Source organism: Apium graveolens, chromosome 6, assembly GCF_009905375.1.
Source record: "Apium graveolens cultivar Ventura chromosome 6, ASM990537v1, whole genome shotgun sequence".
In the NCBI taxonomy this organism is placed as follows: Eukaryota; Viridiplantae; Streptophyta; class Magnoliopsida; order Apiales; family Apiaceae; genus Apium; species Apium graveolens.
In genome coordinates this window covers 149343675-149355052 of record NC_133652.1, presented here as the reverse complement: position 1 = coordinate 149355052, position 11378 = coordinate 149343675, and the positions used below count along the sequence as shown (strand labels likewise).

General features: G+C 40.1%; 1 non-coding gene across 1 annotated transcript; it reads right to left on the bottom strand.

The window, feature by feature from the left end:
• Window positions 1-530: 530 nt before the first annotated feature.
• Window positions 531-637, bottom strand: LOC141670022 (small nucleolar RNA R71). The gene has a single exon (XR_012554273.1). It is a non-coding gene; the product is annotated as a small nucleolar RNA R71 (small nucleolar RNA).
• Between the last annotated feature and the right edge of the window lie 10741 nt (window positions 638-11378).

Sequence of the window (11378 nt, the reverse complement as noted above, 5' to 3'; positions counted from 1 at the left end):
TTTAGGTACTCTAGAGAGCGTTTATGCTAACGCGTTCTCGATCTTGAAAGAGAAAACCCGATAAAGCAGAGAAAGAAGTTTTAGTAGAGGAAGAAGTTCTTGTTGAGGAGGAGAAAGTTGAAGAAGAAGCTCTTGTTGCAATGGGTGAACCAGAATCAAATACAAAGGCTTTGATGGACCATTCTCATCCGAAAATCAAAGATATTCAGTCTAGCATTTTCAGACCAGCCATCGCGGCTAACACTTTTGAAATCAAGGCTAGCATAATTCAGATGGTTCAGAACTCGGTCCAGTTTGGGGGTTCTCCGAAGGAAGATCCCAACATGCATATTAGAGATTTCATCAAGATCCGCGACACTTTCAAATTCAACAATATTTCTGAAGATGCTATTAAGTTGAGGCTTTTCCCATTTTCTTCGAGGGATAAAGCTAAGTTCTGGTTGCATTCTCTTCCACCAGTCTCTATCACCAAGTGGGAAGATCTTGCTCAAAAGTTTCTCACTAAATTCTTCCATATGGCGAAGACAGCTGCAATCAGGAATGCTCTTACTCAATTTACGCAGCAATCGGGAGAATCTTTGTGTGAAGCTTGGGATCGTTATAAGGAGATTCTTAGGAAGTGTCCTCATCATGGGATGCATGACTGGATGATCATTAACTGCTTTTATAATAGGTTGGGTGTAACTTCTAGACCCATGCTTGATGCAGCATCAGGTGGAGCCTTATGGGCTAAGAGCAATGATGAAGCTTATGATTTGATTGAACTGATGGCTGCTAATAAATACCAGGACCCTTCCCAGAGACTAACTCAAGGCAAGGTAGCAGGAACTCTGGAGGTAGATGCACCTACTGTTATAGCTGCTCAGCTTAAGGCTTTGACGATGAAGGTGGATTCTTTGGTTAATTATGGAGTTAATCAGATTACTAGTGTCTATGAGATTTATGCTGGTGCGCATGAGACGAAGCAGTGTGCTATATCTAGTAAATCAACTCAGTTCGTGAGCAACTTTCAGAGGTCACAACACCCAATTCCAGCCACCTATCATCCCAATAACCGCAATCATCCTAACTTTAGCTGGAGCAACACTCAGAACACGGTTCAACAGCCTTATCAGCAGTATGCAGCAAAGCATTACAATCCTCCTGGTTTTCAGCAACCACAATATGCACCAAGATAACAACTCTAACTACAACAATCTAATGAAAAATCTGAATTGGAGGAGTTGAGGCTCATGTACAAGAGCCAAGCGGTTCTATCAAGACCTTGGAGAATCAAATTGGTCAGATTGTCAATGCCTTGTTGAATCGACAACCTGGTACACTCCCTAGTGATATTGAAGTGCCAGGAAAGAAGGAAGCAAAAGAGCAGGTTAAGGCAATTACATTGAGTTCTGGGAAGGTTGTGAATCCCGAAAAATCTCAAGTTTTGGAAGATGAAGTGATGACTGAAGAAGAAGTGCAAAAGGAAGCAGAAGTGGAACCAAGAAAGAAAACTGTGGAACACACTCCTCCTGAGGGTAATACAGGGGAGAAACAAATCTATCCTTCACCTCCTTTTTCTAAGAGGCTGCAGAAGTAAAAGTTGGATAAGCAATTTGTAAAGTTTCTGGAGGTGTTCAAGAAACTTCATATCAACATACCTTTCGCTGAAGCTCTTGAACAGATGCCTAGCTATGTGAAGTTTATGAAAGATATTCTCTCTCAGAAAGTGAAGCTCGATGAAATAGAGATTGTTGCTCTCACGGAGGAATGCAGTGATGTGATGCAACAGAAGTTGCCTCCGAAGCTTAAAGATCCTAGAAGCTTCACTATTCCTTGCACCATTGGAAACTTGTGAGCTCATTCCTACTTGAATAGTCACGGGGTGGAGAGTTTGCATGGATTACATGAAACTGAACAAAGCCACAAGGAAGGATCACTTCCCTCTTCCTTTTATTGATCAGATACTTGACAGGTTGGCTGGGCATGAGTACTATTATCTTCTGGATGGCTATTTGGGTTATAATCAGATTTGTATCGCTCTAGAGGATCAGAAAAAGACTACCTTTACCTGTCCATTTGGTACTTCTTTCTTCAGAAGAGTTTTATTTGGTTTGTGTGGTGCACCTACCACATTTCAGAGATGTATGATGGCCATTTTATCTGACATGATTGGTAAGAATGTGAAGGTGTTTATAGATGATTTCTTTGTGTTCAGTGATTCTTTTGACGAGTGCTTGCAAAATCTTGGCGCCGTTCTTAAAAGGTGTGTTGAGACCAATCTGGTTCTCAACTGGGAGAAATGTCACTTTATGGTACAACATGGCATCATTCTTGGGTATAAGGTCTCTAGTAAAGGTCTTGAGGTGGATAAAGCCAAGGTGGGGGTCATTGAAAATCTTCCTCCACCAATTTATGTTAAGGGAGTCCACAGCTGTCTTGGTCATGCGGGTTTCTATTGGCGTTTCATCAATAACTTCTCTAAAATCTCTAAACCCTTGTGCAATCTTTTAGAGAAAGATGTCCCTTTCAAGTTTGATGACGAGTGCCTAGCTGATTTTGAGATCTTAAAGAAGAGTTTAATCACGGCACCTGTCATAACTGCACTTGATTGGAATGAACCTTTTGAAATGATGTGCGATGCAAGTGACTATGCAGTTGGAGCAGTTTTTGGGCAGAGGAAGAACAACATATTTCATGTGGTCTACTATGCTAGTAAGACCCTCAATGGTGCTCAACTGAACTATACTACTACTGAAAAAAACTCTTAGCCATTATCTACGGTTTTGAGAAGTTTCAATCTTATTTGCTTGGGACGAAGTTGACAGTTTTCACTGATCACGCTGCAATTCGCTATCTCGTCTCCAAGAAGGACTCAAACCCTAGATTGATTCGATGGGTTCTTTTACTTCAAGAGTTTGAGTTGGAGATCAAGGACAGGAAAGGTTCTGAGAATCAAGTTGTTGATCATCTATCTCAGTTAGAAGATCTGAGTATGACTTAACAAAATAAGACATTATTTAATGAATCTTTTCCCGATGAGCAATTGTTTGGGGTGCACGAGGAAGAACCGTGGTTCGCAGACATTGTGAACTACCTTGTGTGTAATATTATGCCTTCAGACTTGTCTTCTGCTCAAAGGAAGAAGTTTCTTCATGAGGTGAAATGGTACATGTGGGATGAGTCATTTATGTTTAGGCAAGGAACTGACCAAATCATCAGGAGATGTATTCTGTACAGCGAGAAAAAGGGTATCTTGCGAGACTGTCATTCGACTGTTTATGGAGGCCACTATGGTGGAGTGAAGACAACAGCTTGTATCCTTCAAGCGGGATTCTTCTGGCATACAATGTTTAAGGATGCGCATCGATTTGTTTTGAAGTGTGATCACTGCCAGCATGTTGGTAATATGTTTAAGAGGGATGAAATGCCTCTTAATATGCTTCTTGAGGTTGAAGTCTTCGATGTTTGGGGAATTGACTTCATAGGTCCATTTGTCTCATCTTGCAATAATCAGTATATCTTGTTGGCGGTTGATTATGTCTCGAAATGGGTGGAAGTAAAGGCTTTACCGAAGAATGATGCGAAGGTAGTGCTAAATTTTCTTCATAAGTAGATATTCATAAGATTTGGAACTCCTAGAGTAATAATCAATGACGAGGGATCGCATTTCTGCAATCGCAAGTTCACTGCTATAATGCAGCGATTTAATATGAATCATCGCATTGCTACAGCCTACCATCCTCAGACTAATGGTCAAGCTGAGATGTCTAACAGAGAGATCAAGCGTATTCTAGAGAAAGTTGTATGTCCATCAAGGAAGGATTGGTCTTTGAAGTTGGATGAAGCTATTTGGGCGTATCAAACAACATACAAGACTCCGCTAGGCATGTCACCATTTCAGTTGGTTTATGGTAAGGGGTGTTATTTGCTTGTGGAGCAGGAGCATAAAGCTTATTGGGCTTTACAAAAGTTGAACCTTGATATGGATGCAGCTGGAAAGAAGATAATACTTCAACTGAATGAACTCGATGAGTTTCAACTTCAAGCGCATGAGAACAACAAAATGTATAAGGAAAAAGTCAAGAGGTGGCACAATAGGGGTCTAGTGCTCAAATTATTTGTGTCGGGGCAACAAGTTCTTTTGTTCAACTCTTGTCTCTGTCTTTTTCCTGGAAAGTTGAAGTCAAAATGGTCAGGGCCGTTTGTTATCAAAACTGTGTTTCCACATGGAGCGGTGGAGATTTTTGAGAATGATCCATGCCAAGCGTTCAAGGTGAATGGACAGAGGTTGAACCATTACTATGGATATACGGAAAACCATGAGGTGGTTAGTGCCGTTTTATTGTCAACTTGATCTCGGGGATTCTACGTCAAGCTAATGATGTAAACCAAGCGCTTCTTGGGAGGCAATTCAAGTTTGTTGTACAATAGTAGATAGAGGAAGAAGAAAAGAAGAAAACTCCGAAAAAATTAGAAGAGAAAAAAAAATTAAGTGTCAACTACAGAAGCACGGCGTGCCCGCACTGAAAATAATAGAAGTTGTGCGCGCCTGCGCTGAAAGCGGGGCGGCCGTGCTGGATTTCCAGAGACACGGCGCGCCCGCGCTGCCAAGCGGGGCGGTCGCGCCGGCTCCCTAAACCTGAAAAAAAACAAATAGAAAAATGAAAAATCAAAGACAAAATCAGTCTATACCTGAATTTCCCTCTCCCACCTTCTATATTTCCCTCTCCAAATCAGTTTCAATTACCCCATTACTCCCATTACTCCCATTATTCCCTTAATCAAATCCCACTTCTTTTCTACAGCTAATTCTAATCCCTAAACCCTATATACACACACTTATACACAATATTCTCCATCACTTCTCAATTTTTAAAAACACAAATCTCTCTTATACACTTCTCTTTTCTCTCTTATTCAAATTCGATGGCACCCAAGAGACAAAGAACCCAAATTAACAGCAGCACCACTGATTCTTCCAGTGTGGGGGGTGTGAGGCCCAAGTTTTCTACTCCAGAGGCTGAGGCGGAGTATACGAGGCTGCTTTCGAAACCCATAGACAAGGAGCGAGGTTTTTTACCATCGGGGAGGGATGGTAAGTTGCTTGAGATGATTGTGAAGATGGGCTGGATTGTTTTTTGTGAGGCACCAGATGCTGTACCCATGAGTGTGGTTCGTGAGTTTTATGCGAACGTGAAGGCGGAGAAGAACGGGTATTCTGTGGTTAGGGGATTGACGGTTGATTATACCGTAGATACGATTCGAAGGGTGATTAACCAGCCCGAGAGGCAGGAGGGTCAGGATGATTGGGTGACGAAGACGGGGGAAGATTTTGATTTAGACATGATTGTTGCTACTCTCTGTGTTCCTGAAACTCATAGGAAGTTTAAGAAGGGGTCGAACGAGTATGCTACTTTCGCTGCGTCGTGTATGAATAGGTATGCCCGTGCATGGAACTCTTTTATTTGTGCTAATATTATGCCTTCATCACATGTGCATGATGTTACGATGGACCGGGTGAAGCTGTTGTAGGGTATTCTGCAGGGTGATTATGTGGACTTGGGGTCCATTATTTTTCAGGGGATTTTAAGGTTTCTGCGAGGGAGCACTACGGGCTCTATTCCCTATGCGTCCATTATGACTAAGCTGTGTGTGACAGTTGGAGTTCATTGGTCAGTACACGAGCAATTGCAGATGCCTAGTGCCCCGATTGATAGTTCGACGATAGCGGTGATGCAGGAGTGGGGTGGAGGTAAGCCTGATGAGAAGGGGATCGGTTATTCATATGATCACTTGCCGGGTGGATGTCTAGATGATCAGATGTATGCTGGTGGTACGACTCAGGCGAGCAGAGTCACATGGAGAGCTCAGTTGGGCGAGGCCGGTCCTCCACAGAAGCAGCAGCAGGATGTTGAGGGCAGTGTTGGTTTGAGTTCAGTGCAGTTTAGGCGCTTGATGAGGAGGATGGATGTGATGCATGATATCCATAGTCGGTTTGCACAGGACCTTACCCAGGCGTTGGGTACAACATTCAGAGCCACATGAGTTGACATCCAGTGGCCGGTATTCGGTGAGGATTCTGTGTACTCGCCGCCTGACACTCTTGACACTCCACCCGTTGAGAGTGATGATCCTGATTCTGAGTAGGTATGTCTGATTTCTTACTATTACCTTCAATGAGGACAGTGAATATTTTAAGTTTGGGGGTGGTAGTTAAGGAATATATGTTATGTGTAAGTCTCATATAGTTTGCATCATGATAGTTTAGTTCATATAGTTGCATATTTGCCATGTAGTACTTTTTTTATTTTTTATTTTACATGTTAGTATGTTGCATATAGATTGCATGTGCATTAAAACATGATCCCTTAAGTTTACTTTACCTATTGATTTGTGATATTGATGCTAGTGTAATGATGTCGTGCATAGTGATGTTAAGTCCTATCGAGCTGATTTGCATGCTAGAAGCAATAAAAATTTTACTAAGTCTTATAAGTTGCTTGAGTGCTAAATCATGGTCATGGTTTGTTTGTGTTGAGGTTAAATCACTTGTTTATATTTCGAATGTATGATATTCTTTTAATGATAAAATAACATGGATATTTAAAAAATTGGAGAAAAACATTGGATTTCATTACTAGTTGTTGTGGCTAGGTGTCAAATGGCTAGTAGCCGGCTCATATTTATATGAGTAGTCTAGGGTTGAACGAGATGGAGCGAAACGCACTCGTTTAGAAATTGAAAAAAAAAAGAGAAAGAAGAAAAAGAGAAAGAAAGAAGAAAAAGAGAAAAAAAATATGTGTTGATGCATAATTGATCACGAGTGGGCTCTTTAATACTCGAGTTATTAAGTTCTTAGGGGACTTTGTGCCTAGTGACCTGAGGCTTTTATAGTCTGGGATCCACTAACCTAGCGCTCATTACATGGTTATTATTGTATAAGTCTTTTGTGGACCTCACTCATTGCACGGTCAAATAAGCATATTTGTTATTATGTGTGATGAATAAAAGCATGAATCTGTGTAATAACTCCAATAAAATTGAAGTGTTGTCAGTTATTTTGAGTTTAGCATTTATTCTATTTATAACATTGTGATTTTCTTGATGAATAGTGAGTCATGATTAATGATCTAGTTGTGATAGTATATCTGTTAAACATTTGCACACAAGCACGTTTGTGGCTTGTAAGTTGATTTTTGAGATTTGATTGATCTTTGTGCGAATAACTGCATTTGTTGAGATGTTGCTCATTGACTGGTTTAGTTAATCTGAGGAGATCGTTGCATTTATGTAGCTTGCATTCATGTATTTTTATTTCTTGTTCTTTGAGTCTGTTTATGCTTGAGGACAAGCATCGGTTCAAGTTTGGGGGTGTGTTAGGTGGCATTTATGTTCACTTAGAATGCTCTATAAAGGCTTGAATTGGTGTTTTGTACTCAAGTTGTTTGTGTTTTTGATACGTTTTTGTAGTGTTTTGCATTTCAAGCATAAATAAGGGATCAAGGAGATTTAGCATTGCTTTGGTGCTAAATTGGTGTTAGGATGGTGCTAGGGATGTTTGCTCTTGGATCGCCATCAAGAACCAGCAAAGAAAATAAAAATCAGAAGTTTTTCCAGTAGGACAGCGTGCCCACGCTGGTGAAGCGCGCGCCCGCGCCAGAGAAGCAGAAAGTCAGGGCGCCCGCGCCGGGATAGCGCGCGGCCACGCCGGGTCGATTTCCAGGAATCCTGTTTTGAATAGAAGATTGATTTTCTGGGCTCGTGGACGATTTGGCCTGCTATATAATGATAACTTAAGGTCGTTTTTAATAAGAAGTATGTAACGGAGCTTAATGAGAAGGCAACAAGAAGACCTAGGAGCACAAATTCAACCAAGGCGAAGAGGATCTAGTTTATTTTTGTGGTTCTTTGTTTTAAGTTATAATCTTGGATGCTAGTTTTCTTGTTTGTTAAACCTGTTACTCTTGTTTAATGTACTTTGATTATTATTCAGTTTATAAAGACCTTAGTTTATTATATCACGCTTTTATCGGAATCCACGGTGATGATGAGTTCGGTTATGGGCTAATCGTTATCGTGGGGTTCTAACGGATTTACTTATGGATTTCTTTAGTTATTTTATTTCAATGCCTTAGTGTGTGGTGATTATATGATATCCTAGTATTGGTTGTGCTTATTCGTCTTATGAGCGTCGCGAACTTATAAGATAGCGTATTAATCTCTATTGAAGCGAAAGTGAATATAGGGGTTTAAAACTTGCCATGCTAGCATATGTTCATATATAATTGTATGCATGATTCATAAGTAATTTTAACCATCTTACTTGCCCTATGTAATCATGATAGATAACTTGCGCATTAAACCGTTATGTTGTCAAATTATATAGACATATAGGGTCTCAATATAATTGGTGTCTATTCAGCTTCTATCTCTTTTGTGGATGTCTGGTAGTAGGGTATTCGAACAATGGAAGTTGGCGTTTACTAGGTTCGTGTTATCTGATTAGTGTCATCACCATTGCATGCTAAGGTTAAGAACAACAAGGCTATTGAATGAAGTATTTAATGAAGTTAGAATCACATGTTTGTGTTATATAAGCTAGTCAACCTTAATTCTCTTAGTTAATATTAGTTAGTATAATCTTGTAGTTATAAACAACCTCAACTTGTTATCATCTTAGCATTGAATAATAACCATACCATTGTTGCATAAGTACATTGATTGAAATTAACCTAAAAAGAGTCTTTGTGGGAACGAACTAGAAATAATTCTATATTACTTACGAACGCGTATACTTGCGTGTAATATTAGCGCATGTTTTCGTCATAACACTGCTTGATGATGTCTTTTACAGGTGAGAGATCTAGAGTGGCCAGTTTATTAGTAAATTTGATGAATTTGTTTTTTTATCTCAGTTTGAGTAGGTTTGAGCTCGAAATCTTGTCACTCACCATCTTCTTGATGTCAGTTTGATGATTGTTCGGAGTCTTTTCTAAAGCTTTTCCATTGAAGTTGAAAGATTTGTGATGTGCTTTGGAGACCTCTGTGACAACATCATATACTTTCTGAAGAGTAAGCACCTTGGTATTGCTACCTAATATGGTGACATACTCCTCCCTAGATCTTGAAAAGGCTTCCTCCATATTAACACTGGAGGTTTTTGAGAGCCAATCATCAACATTGCCATCATCTTCAGCCTCATCTACTATCTTGGCTTGTTGATCTTCAACTTCTTTCCTATAAAATAGTAGAATTGTTTTATAGTCTTGATCGGTCATATCAGAGGTGAGCAACTATTGAGCAATATTAGCAAAGCCTTCAATTTGATCCACAAGTATCTCATCAACATAATTTGGTTGAGCTTGGATATCTTGAAGCCATTTGGCTGGGAGGTGTGAAGATGGTTGTGTGGAGGTGGAGGTAGAGGGTAGGTCGGAGGTAGAGGGTAGGTTAGTATTTATGGTTGAGATGTTTGGGGTGATTTGATGTGTAGTACCTATGACTGTAGTCACAGTTGAACTCACAGTGGGAACTGTGATTATGGCAGTGTGTTGACCACCTTGTGAGTGGTCCTCCATTTGAATTGGAGGGGAGTTAGCCAGGTTACTGTCATGTACCATGGCCTCAAACCCCTGTTCTTGTTGCAAAGAACTGGTACTTGAATGTGCTTGATTTCTTGTCTCCTTATTGGATGAATCATGGGCAATTGGACTTCTAGCATCAATTGTCAAAACAATGTCAGCTAGGGTTTTGAGGGGAGTTGTTCCTTCTGGAGGAACCTCCAATTGAAGTAGAGAGGATTTGAGTAGCTCCCCTCAAGAGTTCTACCCCCAAACCTTGAAGCCTGCGAAGGCTGTTGTGCACATGAAGGTGCATATTCAGACACAGGGTCTTCAATAAAAACTAATGAAACCCTTGTGTTTGTGATGGTGTCATCAAGGTCCAACTCAGCATTTAGCCTCTTACAATGTAAATATGGTTTCTGAGTGGTGAGAACAGTTTCAAGAACTGTGTCACTTGATTTTGGCAGGACTTGAAAAGTAAATTCAAGTCCTTCATTGAATGAAGAAGAAAATTGAAAAATGAGATTAGTGATATCAGTTGTGAGTGTTGGAAACTCCCCTGAGTAGAAGAGGGGGTTTCAATGGATGTGCTCTCAAATTATGTGCCAACATTTTGACTTCTTTCTCCCTTTTGAGAATGCTCAAGAGGGGGTGCAGACTCTTTACATGATGCACTTGAGAGAGTGCTTTGTTCAATGGTGATATCTTGTTGAGAAAAATGCCCCCAGAGTCTGTTTTAATCCCTTGTTTACAACCACACCTTGTTGAGAAGATACAGAGGTGGTCAAATGAGTGTACAACTCTATTTTCTTCTTCCTTGGTTTCTTGACCAGGTGACTCACATTCTTACTTGATTCCTCTCCACTCTTATTGATTATTGTAGGGTTTACTTTCTTTCTCTTCTTTTTACTAACTCTATCCTTTTGGGAGGATGAAGCAGTTGGTTTGCTAGCATCTATGGGTTTAGAAGGAATGATTTCAGCTGTGGTAGGTCCATGTGGGTTATCCTATTTTGGTGCTTCTACAGCACCGGGGGCCATAGTTGTACTAGCAATGAAACTACTCCTTATGTGAGGCATATGATAAGGATAAGTCTTAAATTTCTTCAACATAAAGTCAGTGATATTAAGACTTACCTTTACCTAATTTTTGGTATTTAGTTGTCCAAATAAAATTTTGGACATTGACTTACAAATGCTTATTTGACTCGCATTAATACCTTGAGTTAGGTGAATGTCATTTACCTTATAATTTAAGGCAGGCATAATAAATCTAGGGAAAAAATTCCTTACCTCTACTTACCAAAGGCATGGTTATCCTGGTGCTCAGCTATGTGAGAATGAGGCTTCTACCATCAAGGTGCCTGTCATAAGCCATTGAGAAGACTAGCTTTTGAGCCTCACTTGATATTTTGTCAAAGCATGTATTCCTGCATGTGAAGGCCCTTTTAATTGTGTCAAACACAAAAGACCATTCTCTTTTTAGATTTTTCTTGTTTAGCCTTGCCACGTTAACTTTGTCCCCATAGTTGATGAAGTCCATGAATTGTGCCAGTTCCTGAAAGTTAGGAGCTTTAACCATGTTTACTGTGGATATGTCCAGTGCTTTGTTCATGTCATTGGCATTAAACTCCACAGCTACACCTCTGATTGAGCAAGTTACCACCATATACACCATTTGGTTGTCATCTATGTGAGTTGCAAGAACATCATTATTCCAGAATTCATTCAACACATCAAAATACAGAGTTGGATTGGTAGTAAAAGCTCCTGCAAGATATGATTCAGACAAAAACTTCACAAAATACTTGAAATTATTAGATGCTTGTGTTGA